This window comes from Spea bombifrons, chromosome 1, assembly GCF_027358695.1.
Source record: "Spea bombifrons isolate aSpeBom1 chromosome 1, aSpeBom1.2.pri, whole genome shotgun sequence".
NCBI classification, from domain to species: domain Eukaryota; kingdom Metazoa; phylum Chordata; class Amphibia; order Anura; family Pelobatidae; genus Spea; species Spea bombifrons.
Window position 1 is genome coordinate 43,006,584 of NC_071087.1, and position 15,550 is coordinate 43,022,133.

Here is a 15,550-nt window from a genome sequence, read left to right on the forward strand (position 1 = left end):
TGTATGCATGCAAACAAATTCTTCCTGAAACAACTCTTTTGTTCTTATTGTATATCTTGGCATTATGAAGTGCAGTGGCAAGAAAAAGTTAGAACCCTTTGGAATTAGATGTAGATCAGATTGCATTTTATGAAAAATGATTGCAGAAAACCAGCTAAGTCCCAAGTATAGACAAACACGATGTGCTTTAGCTTGAACACACCCATTAAACATTCAAAGTGCTGGTAGAAAAACATTAAGGAGGAATTTTAAACTAATCTTCCTTACAGAACTGAAAACACTCAGCCATATTCTTAGGATGTCTGGTTTGAACGGCTCTCTTGAGGTCATTCCGCAGCGTCTCAAATGGGTTAAGGTGTGGGCTCTGACAGGGCCTCTCCAAAAAGTGGATTTTATTTTTTTAAACTATTCTGTAGTAGATTTAGTTTGATGCTCAAGGTCATTGTGCTGCTGCATTACATAAATTCTACTAATTTTTAGCCAGCGGACAGCCCCTTGTCATTATCATGTGTGATACCGTGAATAAATTGGAGAGCAGGGGCTTCCTTTGTGGTGTCCTGCCATGGACTCCGATGTCTGTTTAATAGTTTGCGTATGGTAGACTGGTGAACAGAGATGATAACCAGTTCCAATCATTCCTTCAAGCGTTTAGCTGTTATTTGAAATCAGAACCGATAGTAAACAGAAAAGCAATTGGCAATCAAAACTAATGCCCCTAATGATGTTTAGTACTGTCCACCAGAATTGCTCTTTATTAATGGGACTCTCCAGACATAATAAGCAATTTAATGCATGTGTTAGCTGAGAGGGCCCTTTAAATAGATAAAGCTTACTCACAGAGCTGGACTGCCAAGTGCTGAAGCGCATAGTGAGTAAAAATAATCCTGTCCTCTGTGTCATCGCTCACCATAAGGTTCCAAACCGCTCATAGTCAACCATGTCTTCTCATCCAACATCAGTGCCGGTCTCACAAATGATCTTTTGGATGAATGAGCATATTTTCCCATCGGCACACTCCAAAATCTTGTGGAAAAGAAAGCCGTCCCAGAAGAGTGGAGGTTATAGCCAGCAACTCCATATTATTGCCCATGGGTTTGGAAAGGGTTGTCCAAGAAGCTCACTTAGGTGTGATGGTCAGGAGTCCTCGTGCTTTTGATTATATAGTTAGCTACTTTGCAGCAGAGTTTAAATGAAAAATGCTTCAAGCAAGGTTTAACGTAAAATCTAAAAAGGCATGATTAGGTAAAGTTACCTTTTCCTTCAACTTTTTTTGTCTTACGCAATTGGACAAGAAGCAATAATACACTTTAGCCATTATAGCAACATATGAAAATAGAAGACAATTTGCTGACTTTAAAATAAATGAGCTATTTTATATTGTGTCTCTTTCTTGCAATAATTCTTAGTTACTGAATAAGTAATAAGCTAAATCTGTGTGGTGATGATAGCCCTGCTTATGATTGCATACGGCCTTAATATATCATACGCTAACATACTACATCTCTGTAGCCCATACAAATCACTCATCAGATTTTTGGCTTTTTGACAGCCAAAACAACATTTGACAGGTCAAATTAAATGCATTTTTTCACATTACAATTCATAGAAACTACTTATCAGGAAAATAATTTGGTTCTTATTTAATTAGGTTTATTAACTAACATCAAATGCATTTATAGAATTTTGTCACTGCTTAACCATATAGCAAAACATAATTTTCCATTAATTATCAATATCATATTATGAGCACACTGCACACTGCTCAGCATCGGCAATATGTGATTAGATGCTGCTCAGCTCACAAGTTTTAAAAATCGTTTTAATAAGATTCTTTGTTTTTTTTCTCGTCTTCGTAAAGTTAATGCTATAATTTGAAAATTCCCCATAGACGTAGCGGTAAATTTTTGGGGGGCCCTAGAAATGTAAAAAACCAAATGATAAATTAAGTTAGACACAAAAGTTACATACAAACTCCATATGTCAATTTTAGAGTTACAAATCTGTTCAGATTAACACTGTTTCTTGGTATAGATATCTGAGGCTGTAAACTCATATTAATGCCCTACTCAGAATATTTAAATTTATATGGCTACTGAGCTTGTTCAAAGGAAAATGCCCTTTCCCCCTTGTGCCAATGCATGCGCAATGACATGAATGCGGAAAAGATTATCAGTGCTTCACAGATTAAAATGCATGACTGCCTCTTTAAAATTGCTAGTATTTTAAATAAATATATTATAAATATAGTAAGTGAAATTTGGACTGTCTTCCCTCAAGGCAATCTCATTGAGATGCAAACCACGGCACTCGTAGATCTGTAATAAAGTTCTACTACAACTCCAATATAATATCAACATTTGGTATCTGTCTTTGGAGTTTCTCATTCATTATTTTGCCACCTCCTGTCAGTATGCTTGCGTCGGTGAATAGTAATATAATAAAGTGACATGTGATTGATGAGTTGTTGTTATTAAAACCCCAGGTTTGTTATTTTTCATTCCTTAATGTCGTGTTTAAAACATTTTCTGAAACATGATATTGTACATTTTTTTTGTCTCACAAGAGCCGGGTTTGGTTCTATTACTGTTCTTATCTGAATTAGATAAGTAGAAATGTTAAGGGGGAAACGCAGCAAAGACTATTATTGAGGAAAAATTGAAAAACTGTGTTATGATTTGACGACCCAGCAGCGGAAGCTAGAAGGTAAGTCTGAAATGATTGCCAATAATAACAGATCAATATTAAATGTACAACGCTACGATATATTGTAGAACATAATACACCAACCATTGCATGTGATTAAATATAGGTGTTCGTACTTTACTTTAGGTACTAGTTTGTCCTTGTCTATCTGCATTTGTTCTACAATATGTTCTGCGTCAACTGCTGTGTAAATTGTTACCACTATACAACTACATTAAAACTAAAAATACAATATATAATATATATAATATATATAACTGAGCCAGGTAATAGACAACCAAGCATTAGTTTATTATCAAACTCGTGAACCTTTTAAATCAGTGTTATTTAGATATCAATCTTAATTGATGGAATTCCCATTTCACAAAGCAAATGTATGTAAATATTTAAAATGTATACATTTGCAGCAAGCGCTTGAATGAAATAACCTTCACATGGTTATATTAATTGAGTACTAATATTTCTGTGGCATAAAGCTCAGAAATGCAGAAAACTATTAATCATATTAAGAGGAAAAAAATAATCATATGAACCCAGCAAAAAATGTTCAACCGTATCAGTGCTGGTGCATATTTAATGAATTTAATATGACATTAAAAGGGTTTAATTGTCTGTGTTATGTGTCAAACCACATATGCTGGCCATTTATTTTACCTTTGAACAGTGTTTAGAACGCTCTAAATATTTCTAGATTTAGTTTCTTAACATCTAGAAAGCTTGAGTGAAATGTATACATTTCGACGCACCACCTCTCTGGTCTCATTTAAGCTGCTTAGGTGAAGATATTTCCTTTTGCTTTTTATGTTATTTTTTTTTTCAGCAGCTGCAATCCAGATTCCATGACCGCTACCTTGTTTATGGACATGTAGGTGAATTCCAAACCATAGGATTTCAACCACAGTAAAGATTAGCGTGGCTTATTGAATAAAGCCCTATGTATCCCCAATGCAGTTGGATCCAGGCTCATGCATCCCAAAACCTCTGTGCTATATGGCCAGGGTGTTAGAATTGCCCAAAGAAGTGGGCATATCTATACCAGTCATGGAAACAAACCAAAGCTACTTGTTCTGCATCTCCTCTGCATCAGCATGCATTCTATTTTACTAGCCACAGCCACAAACTGTGTAGGATTTCAAATGATTTGGTTGCAATATACTTTCCTAATGTTTTTCCTCTTGTTTTGGACTGAGGATGCGTGAATTCAAATCTCTATATTAGAGGAATTTAAAGTGTTTCAATGTAGAAACCATATTTTCAAGTTGTAAACAGATGTTATTCTCCTTTGACCACTCCTCTTGTATTTCTATGATCTGCGCATACATGAAAAGGTTCTTGACATGCCAGTGAGAAGAGAGGTCCCCTTTGACATCAGGCCTGTCATCAAGTGACAGTGAACAAAGACAACAGTAAGAAATACCTTGGAGGAAAGCTGAAGTTGCTTCTCAGCAGGCTACGAACAGATGCACTTATAAAACTCAAATTGTGTAGGTGGTCCTGAGGTAAAGCTGTGTTTGGCCACATCCCTGACCCAGCATGGTGGTGCATCACAATACAAAAGGATCACCTAGGACAAAAAATAACACAGACCACTAAAGATCGGTTTGAATTTGGCAATAAATAGGAACCAAAGAAGTGGTCTGCTTTTAGGGATCAATCACCTGTGACTCGAAACCAACAGCTTAAACTAACATAACCATCATGAGTATTAAAGCACAGCTGTAATGTTACAGAATAATAGTTCCTTATGTGAATAGAAATAAATGTATTTACAATGAAAAGTCGCTTTTGGTCCCCCAAATCTAAGTAGGGCAAGCTATGTAAAATATATGAACTAATGTAGCAATCCTTAAAGATGTCACTGACATTGCTTGTAGCATGGGTACAAGCAATATTTGGAGGTAATAACATCAACAACTTGACAATATGGCGCATACAACCTAACGGGGAGGAATATTCAAAATATTATTGTAGAACTCCCTTGCATGCACTCGCAAGCAACCTGCATGTTACTAAATATGCCAATTTTTTGGAGAACATTAGCTTGGAAGGACTTCTATAAGATTTTAGATTATACATGTACCATTATGTAACATTCTTTAATCATGTCAATCATGTAAAGGTTGCCTCTGATAGGATGTTGCCATGGAAACTTTTACAGCAAGTTGTTTTTACGTCAAGAGAGAATAAAATGACAGATAAAGTTTATGTGCTTAAGATACTACAAGATGCAATTAATGTGTTATTCTAAGTGTAAAAGCACGTTTAAGGTAAGTGACTATGAAAACACACATATAAATTAAGGTTCATATCAAAAGCAATTTCCAGAAATTAATCATCTGCCTTTAAGGCTAGACCAGGCAATATTATTGTACTACCAAAAGAATGTATTTTTATATGGGTATTATGGTATTTTGTTTGAAATAGTTTTTTTTTTTCTTTTGTAGATAGGTAGATAGATATGACCAAAGGATGAACTTTCTTTTGAACCTTTAATTACATTATATTGTACTTTCACATAGATCAAACACAATACTGACCTCGGGACTGTATATTAAGAACACATTTTAGCTAATCTGTTTAGTACTGCAAATTGCCCATCTAGGGGCACATTCTCCCAACATTTGTCAACATCGGTATCACAAATAATTATTATGATACCCTCTCAAATAGTATAATAACTCTCAGTTGTGTGAAAAATACTAAAATGTTCTCTCTAACTGAATGTACTAATTGGAAGCAGAAGTCTGCTCTTGCCCCCTGCTGTCAGGAGGCTAGTTAAATACAAAGGTAGTGTATTATTACACATTATTTGTTGTCTTTTGTGCATATGAGCGAAATGTTCACAAATTATTTATTTGCAATGATGTTAAGTGATTGCCTTAACATACATAATCCCAATACATAAAACAGTATATGTTATCTAATTGATCGTAGACCCGTGTTCTACTCCATTCCTCATCCCTTTTTTCCCCTATTCTTGCAATTTTAGAAAAAAGCCATGCATAGAATCAGTGCTGGACTGGGGATCAGAGACGGATAAATGGCATATGTGCGAATGGCAGCTGGGCACTACGCACGTAAACATTTTCCTTGTGCAGCTATATGTATCCAGCTGGTGGCCACACACTAAAGCACAGCAAGGTATTTAGAAGGTGCCTTCAGGCATCAGCCCACCAGGCATTTAAACGGTGTGTCTGCTGGCCAGCCCAGTCTGCTTTTAATTACTTCACTTGTGTATACTGTGTGTATAATGATATATACGTGCATAGGCTGATTAGGCCTTGTCCTATGGTGGCAAGTCCAGGGGGTAGCAGCACCTTGGCAGCTTTGCTAGGCACTGATCGCCCTGTTGGGCAGTTAGCCTTTGTCAGGCCTGTTCCGCATATATATATGTATATATATATATATATATATATTATAGCATCTGGATGTATTTTTCAATACCTTCTTAGTATTGTCATTAAACTAATCTGTAAAAATAAAACTAGTGAAATTTTGGCATAATTATTTTAAAAATGCACAGTATGCACAGGTATTCCAGAAGAAATATCTACCAGTAGTTTGGACAAAAATTACAATATGAGAAAAAAAGTTGTCGCTTATTCTCGTAATATCAAAGAAAACGGACAGATTTTTACGATGCACACAGGAAATAATGTAGGAGGCTTAGAAATAGCTGTACTATACTTTATACATTCTCCATGGAGTCAGGTCCTTAGACACTGCTGTAATGCGCACAAAAATGTTTGTGAGATAAGCACTTGTTTAAAGGCCATCTATGTGTAATTAATAAACTTCAGCATCTGGTCCAAACACACATTGGCTGTGGGAGATATAAGTAAATGAAGTAAGCGATAGTAGCTTAGTACAAACAAAGTTCACACAAAGAAAATAGATATTAAGTGGAAAAGTCAGTGGAATGCAGGGCATTAGACTTGAAGAGAAGAATTCTGACAGGGAAATTGTGTTCTTCAATGATTACCTTGATGTCAAAGCTATAAACACATACTCCCTTCCTTAAGGGTATCTAATCTCGGCTTCACATGTCATGCCTGCAAAATGTTTCTTCCCTGATGTCCAGTCAGACCTTAACTTTGTGTGTGTTCTTGTAAGGGGAACCTAGACATCATATGCATATTGTGTCCCCATTACATTTTTGTATGGTCCTCCTTTGCATGGAGGGATTCCACCTACATGCTGTTTTTGCCTCCATTAAACTCCAGTGCTTGTTCAATCTAACCAGAACTCTGCTCTTGCACTCAATGGCTTCTTAAAGTACTGTGGTGTGAAAATGGGACCACTGGGAGGGGGGGGGGTGCCCTTCATCCACAACTTCACCCAAAGGTAAGTCTTTATTTTTTTGTTTTAACAGGTTGGTAAGGCTGCGCGTGACACTAGAATGTCCTTTTAATTCATATACATGTTTATTTCTGGTGTAATGTACATCATTCCATAATACCTTTTAATTAAGACACTTTTTTTTTACATAGCACCTTCTAAATGTGTTGATTATTGTGGGATTTTCACATTGTCCAAGACACTTATATCACCTTTTCTAAAACCAGAGACAAAAATACAATAAATGTGTTATAGTTCCTAGCAATTTGCATCTTATCTGCATATAAATGATTCTTATCTATATTTAACAGTTAAAAATATGGTAAATGAAACCAAAGACTTTGAATGCACACAAGCTATCCATCTGCACTAAATTAAAAAAATGAGTATCAGAATGCTTAAGTATCCCTTTTATTTTGTATTATTGCATGTTTTGTGTATGTTATATGTTTTATAACCTGTAACAGGGACCTAATTCTATTTCATTATACGTTTTTCGATATACTTGTATTCGTGCTTTATTTGTCACGCATTCCCTAAAAGAATAACTCTTTAATTTCTTACAGCTTCTGCCTACCAATTTCGCATCTTCTGTCTTTTACTCTTCTACCTTCTCTTCAATCTTCTATCTTGCGTCTTCATTCGCAACTCAGCGGACAAAACACATTGGGCACTTCTGCCAAAATATTGTCCTGACTTAAAGTGATGGTGGTTTCTGTGATGTCCTCTCCCCCGATTAAAGGACCAGGGAGAAGATGTCACCGGACACTTTGGCGCATGTTCTTGCTGGGTTATGTCCGTGGAGCTGAGGAAGAAGATAGGTGATTGAAGATAGCAGATTGGAGAAGATAAAAGATAGAAGATGAAGATACAGAAGTGGTCGGCAGAGAAGGTAGGGAAACATTTAGAGAATGAAAGAGAGTGAACAACAATGTGAGCGGGAGAGAGTGAACATGTGAATGAATGTGGGGCCTCGTTTTCATGGCTTTGTATGAATCACCCAATGTACCAAAATTCCGTAAATTTGCAATTCATACGGATCCAAATGCAAAAGTCTTATATATTATTATATACAAGAATATATGTGACAAAACCCTATAGCTAAAGGTCATAAATGTCACCTTTAAGGACCTTTAAGGATGCACAATCTTCTGGCTGTCGCCAGTATCCTACTGGGCTTTTTCTTGGTGTGTCAGATATACATATATAACAGTAGAGATTTGTATGAGTTAGTATGAGAGATTTATTGTTATTGATCTTGGTGATATCAGTTTGAATCTATTTGTGAAGCTATCCTCTCTAATCACTTTCTATTTTCTCAACCTGCTCAACCACACTCTGTAGGAGCATCTTGCCAGATTTGGTCTTTTTAGAATGTCTCATGGACTGAAACTGCAACTCTCCTGCAAATCCCTATTGAGTTTATACATTTACAGATATTTTACCATTGAATGTGTGGCCGCAATGTCTGTGAATGGGGATGGAGCATTAGTAGGCACAGAGGTCACTGCTCATTTCACTAAAAGCATGGCATCAATAAGTCAAAAAAATGACCTTATCAAATAATAAAAAAAAATAAGTTGATATTATTAATTTCAATTTCAATGTCAAACTGCACAGATAAGGTAATATTTTTTTGTTTTCTCAGTGCAAATAAAGATTTGTATCTTAAAATACTTCTATTACATTATCTTAGTTCTGTAAATAGTTTTCTTTATATGAAAAAGTCAGGTGCTTTTAAGCAATATCTGCCCTGTTATCTCTCACTTGATTGCTACCAGATGTGCAAACTTTTTTTATGTATCATTTTGTCTTAATATATGTAAAGCAGACATACTTGGTAGATTTCACAATAGTACAAAGGAAGAATATGTTTAGTACATCCTAGAGAGCCTTTATATGAAATACCGTATGTTCTTACATATTATCTTCATTTCTCTCTGTATATGTATACAGGTAGGACTCTTACCTTTTTCCACCGGATTAAAGAGGGTAAGTGGCTTGCTGCTCTACCACTCCCCACCTACTGCAACCCCCTCAACGCAAAATAAAATAAAAAAAAGTAACACACACCAGCACACACTTACTCTTGTGGCACACTGAATGCACTGAAGGCTAGCGATAGTATAAAAAGCAGCATAATGTAAACACCCTATTTCTTGCTTGATGTATTTATTATGCTTTGTTTACTTTCTCTCTCTCTCCACAGTACACTTCCTGCATTGCATTATGTTTTACATTTTATGCTCTGCTATGCGTAACATTTACTCATGGATCAGTCAAGGGTCTTGTTAGATCATAACATAGATGAGTGGATTTCCACCTCCTTTCATCTGTCTACAGGCCTGACAAAATCATTATCTCTGCTGTTCACATATTCAGTATTTTATTTTGTGAAATGAAGTAAGCATCCGTCCAATGTAATATTAATGGTAAGTTATGATTGATTATACCTCTAGCATCCTCCGATTTTTTTAATGAAAAAATAAGAGATTAGAACAATTTCCTTTTTTCCCCAGTAATATTGCCCGTCAAATAAAAAAAGTTTTAAGACAAGGTGCTTCATATATAATTGCTAGACTAGCTAATATGGCATATACAGTATAAATATATAAAATATCCACAATATCAGATGCAGTGCTGTCCTAGACCAAATGGCAACCCAGGCAAGAGGGCTTTTTGGTGCCTCCTTCCAAAAAAAATAATTAATTTTATATTTTTATAGATAATAAAACATTTAATTTCAAAATAAAGACATTTATAGAAAAAAGTAACGATTGCTCAGCTTTGCAAGCAGAGGGGGGAAAAACGTAGCTTTTGTAGTAAACTATATCAGCCAAAAAAAGATTGTCATGCCGATGTATAATTAACATCTTTTAAGTCATAGAATAAGACTATAATCACAAGAAATGCTACAATGTAAGTGAATGTACAAATCTGTACTGAAACAATTAAATGTAAATGTTATAGACAGAAACAATGGTGTTTTTCACTAAAGAGAGCGTTTGCAAGATAGTTGTGGTTTCGGCTTCCTTTCTTCACTATCCTTGAAGTAACTAAAAGTAAGAAGGGCTGAGCTGGCCCTGTATAATGTACAATTCAACGACTAAGGCATATACAATGTGCAGTGTCACTGGCCACTTCCAAAACACTGCAGTACGCTAATTAGGCTTGATTGTATGCTGTACAGAATTTGTGTTATTATCGGTGTCTATATACAGGGCCGGCCTTAGGGGTGTGCGACCTGTGCGACCGCACAGGGCGCCATGGTTGCAGGGGCGCCTGACCGGGACTTAGAAGCATCGTTTGTTTTTTTTTGTTTTTTTTTTTTTAACTTTATTTAACATCATTGATGTTAAATAAAGTTTAAAAAAAAAAACGATGCTTTAATCTAAGTCCCGGTCAGGGGCGCCGAGCGGTTGCTCGTGAAGTTCTCGGCAACCGCTTGGCGCCCCTTACTCTCCGTGACTCCGTCGCGGTGCCAGCATCTCATGTTGAGCGCCGGACTATAAAAAAACGAACACGAAGAATGTACACGAATATTCGCCCAAACCAAACACAGGAACGGGCGAATATTAGTGGAATATGAAGATTTTTTTCCCCCTAGAAGAAGAACACAAAGACGAACACGAAGAGTTGGCTGGCACCCAAGTCTACTCAAAACCACTCAACTAAGCCAACTTGCAATTAAGTAAAGAATTTGTAAACGATGAGCTGCTATTGATTTGAAGGTGCTGGTTTGGACAACCTCTGTTTATCTAGTAGTTGAAACCAGATCAAGTGTATTGAGTTTGATTTTTGTCAGTTTGCCTCATTCGGAGAGGTTTTTTTGAGTCCATTTTCAATTTAACAGTCAACAAGTTTTGGTGTCTTAAATTGTAAACCCTCTGAGTTGACAGTCAAGTTCACATTACAAGTCACTCAGTTTTAGCCTACTCAGTCCAGTTGGTCTTAACATGACATGGCAAGAAAATGTAATCCTAAATCCATGGCATGGTTATATTCTGCTCTTTTCCAGTATTGTGTTAATCAGAAATACCCAGTTAAAGGTTAGGAAGGTGTAATGACCCTTTCAAGTTGTACTGAAGAAGGTAGCATGGGGTAAGGTCAGCCAAATCAAGTGAGTATGTGATTATAAAAGGATATGGACCTCTAGGCATTGACTAAAAGAGATCTTAAAAGTTTCAGAATTTCAGGGTATAAACCGAAATAGAAGTTATTTAAAAAAGGAGCAACGCTTCCTATATGCTTGATGTCTTGGAATGTTTTACTGACGATTATATAATTGTGCAATTAGGCCGTCAGTTACTCCACCATAGAATATTTATATCCTAAGATTTAAAAGCAATATTACTCATCTGGGTCATTTGAAAGTCTTCCAAAACATAATTGGGTCTATTCAATAAGAATTTGAGTAGTCAGTTGAGTTAAGGGGAATAGGGACCCTCACAAGTCAATTTCTACCCCCCTTGGGGATAGGAGTTGAAATTTGGAAATAAGACCCCGCAAATTTGCAACTCGCAAAGGACCCGCAGGTTTATGAATCAGCTGTCAAGTATTCAAGATGAGTAATTTTGAATGAGTCAAAATGTAAGTTGACTTCAGTAAATTTACAAATTTTTGTGCAACTGAAAACTTATTTTTTAAACTCTTCAAGATTTTATTGTTACACATAGAAAAGTCTTGACAGCAGATTTGAACGATGTGGAAATGTGTTGGTTTACAAATATAAGGACTTATGTCACTCACAAGCACTCCCAGTTTAGTAAAAAGACCCCATTAAAATGTATCTTAAGGTGAACGTTAGTAAATGGAATATGTGGTTGTTATTGGCTTATTGCATTACTACATAAAAAATGTAACATAACCAGATGCATTCTTTCACAAAGCCACTGTATCCCTCTTTTGGCTGCCACATGAAACAGATTCTTGAGGAGCCATATGAAGGTGGATACATAGATTTTAAAGAAGGCTTTCACTCTCAGTTTTAGGACTTTTTTACTTTTCTTACAGTATGTAAATCTTTCTTCTGCAACACATCAGATCAAAACAATAACAATATAAAGTGAAGGTTCTTAGCCACTGGAAATGAAAAAGATAAAAATGTCTGCATATATTGGTAGTAGTACGGTTAAATCAAAGTTCTGCACAATATCATACGCAGCTTGCTATTAAAAACATAAGGTTGCAGTATGGTACACATGAAGCAATACAGCAGTCCTGTTTAGTGTTCAAGAAAAGACTCATCAGACTGTTTAAAAGGATGCCTTTGCTATACAGTTCAAAGGATCATAAAGGGAACATACCTAATCCGATTAAATTTATGAATTGATGGAGAACGCTTATGGAGTCACATGGCAAACTGCTGTGACAAAATACTTAAAGACTGGTCCAATTTATTTCTGCCATTGTAAAAGAAAATCTGTAAAAATGTAGAGGTAAACACACATAACCTGTACAAAAGGTCTAGTCGGTACAATGTAAATATTATTAATGAATAAGGACATAATATACTTTATTACTTTTCTTAACATTAATATGATGGGGAAATAAACAGGTATAGGATGGGGAGTTATGTTAGGGAGCATGAAGGTAGAGGTTGATGATTGTGGTGCAACATGGGGTGATTATGGTACTGGGTGAAATATTTATTTTTCACTCTCATTACTATGATTAAACTGTTGTTCTGGACAACCAAGCCTGTGTTTCCATTGTACTCTACAAACAACTAGCTGGCCTATTACTCTAAGGTGCATTGGATGCATGTCATTATTGCCTGAATAAAAATGTAGCATTGTAGCCTAGAGAGAGCAGAAAGAGACCCTGCACAAACACCCACCATAAATATAACTATTGTTCTGTAATAGTGAGTGGTGCCAGGAACATTCCTGTATTCTACTGTACTGAACTCATTTTTGTCCCTCATAAAATAACTCTAGCATTACTGTTTGTAGTTGGACAGTCAATGCAAATGTATGTAGAGATTAACATGAAGGTAAAGCAAATCTTCTACAGGAATTAAAGAACATGCAACGTTTCCACCCATCCCTAATTGGAAGCATGTTTTCGGCTTCTAGCTGTCCCGGATATATGGTTTAGTCACTAAGAGCAGTTAATACTTCATTTCCCAGAATATTTTCAAGGACAACCATTAGACTAGTCAAAGGCTCTTGCCACCTGTTCATATTAGTACGTGAACAAATGCAACTGCAATATATACCTAAATCCCATTAGAGGCATTTGGGAAATACAATCTATTGGATTTCTCATTCTATGAAATGCATCTTTTGTTTTATTATTGCATTTGTTACATTTTAATTCAACTTTATATTTACTTAAATTAATTTTAATGAAACTGAAAATATTCTCAAAATAAAAGAGTGTATGATAATTGATTTGGTAATGGGTATTGGTATGGTTTATTTTTATGCAACTGCAATATTTCTATGTACATCAACACATTTACCAAAATGTGCGATCAGGGCAGAACGTGTCAGCAATGTGATCCTTTCAAGCAATGTGCTGCAAAGGATATGTGGTTGCAGTGGCATATGCTGACCAGCTGACCAGAAGAACATGAATTTGGTTTTGGAAAGTGTTTTAAGGAATCTTGGACATTGGAGAAGTATACTCATGATAGGCGCATAGTCGAATGTGCCCCAGGATAGCTTTACCCACAAACCAACATCTCCCCAAGAAAGACACGTACACCTTTATTGGGTTCAAATATAATTTCCACAGCTTTATTAACAATTTACAATATTTAAAAGTCATTGTCAAAACAGATCACCACAATTAAACAGTAATAACATATTTCCCCTTCATAAACAATGACAATGACCCCCAATTATAAACATATTAACCGTATAAACATTTGGCACCAACACATACCAGGTGCCTCCAATTTAACCTATTGACCACTGTAGGGACATACCAAGACACCCCTATACCACATTGAATAACCAAATAATAACCAATGTAGGGGCATACCGAGACACCCCTATACCACCCCAGGTTCTGAGCCACAGGTCAGCTTGAAACCTAACCAACTAACTTGAACCAAGTCAAATTAGTAAAACCAAACCAAAACCCACTATACCAAAACAATTATCCCCAACTATCCCCGCCGCTGTGAAATAACGGGGTAGACACCTCCACAACCCACTAATTAAAGGGAGGGAGGGTGTTTCAACCCAGATTTGGAAAAGTGAGTTAAGTGAGCCTCTTACAAAATGGCTCCCACTTATACCCTTAACGTTAGCCACACCAATAACAACATTGGACCAATGAAGTTAAACTACTCCTTCATGCACACCCACTAGCTCTGTCAAGGCCCACTCCACTAAGCTGCGTTGCTCCATGGGCTTCATGTGTGATCACCTCTACAGTACTACCAAAGATTAGAATGATAATTAGTACATTACTTCCTGAGTGTTTAAAGCTAGACAGCACACAGTTTCACAAAGTCCCCAATAATACTTCAGTGGTTGAAAATAAAGAGGATAGTTCCATCAATTCAGTTTTATGCATTAAGTGATACAGCTTGTGAAAAAAAAACAACTCACCTAATAAACAAGACTTGGATCAATCATAGCCATATTGTATGAAATGCATGTTACAGTATTCATCACAAAAAAATCCATCTTGAGGAAAATACAATCACTTTATAAATAATTTGTGATAATTAGTGCATGATTAAAGAACCTTTTGAAAATGATACATATGGCACAGTTGCCCATCCACTGCTGTTTTCAGTTATGTTCTCAGTATGATGCCACAATGACCTGTGCAAATGACCTAACCTTTAAATAAAAGCATGTTGAAACAAAATCTGCATGGTACCTACTATTGAGACCATATTAGAGGAAACATGCTTAGTTTGGTTGATAACTTAGACTTGCTGCTCATCCAGATGTATAGGTCACCAGCATTAAGCCTTGACCTCTGCACTGTGTTAGAACTACTGAATGATTCGACTTTGGTTTATTCTTTTTTTTACTTCAGTTGAAAAGTTCACTATTGTTCTTCTTGCAGTAATGATTTTTCAGTATTTTTTATCCCATATTGCAGACGGGTGCATCTGGGGAATGAAAAATTAATGGAATGGGAATTTGTGCAGCCCAGATCTAAATAGGTAGATATGTATTAGCGCATACAGTATATCTGCCCCATATCCTGCATGACAAACAATATATATTTAAGACCAAGAAGTTTTTGGATTTAGTTACTAAATGTTGTGTTCAATGTTGAGATCATTTTAGAATGGAAGAGGCCAACTCTGGTAACAATATTCAGCAACAAGATGGTTGACCCCTGGAATGCATAGTAATGACTTACCTCACTGATTTAACTATGCATTATTCAGGGACGATTCTGCTCACCTTGCAGGTGAAACTTACTGGACCATGGAAACACAGAAATAGATGGCAGATAAAAACTATTCAGCCCTTCTGGTCTGAGCGCTTTTCCTGATATGAAAACTCAAACCTTAATGAGTCTTTGTCTTGTC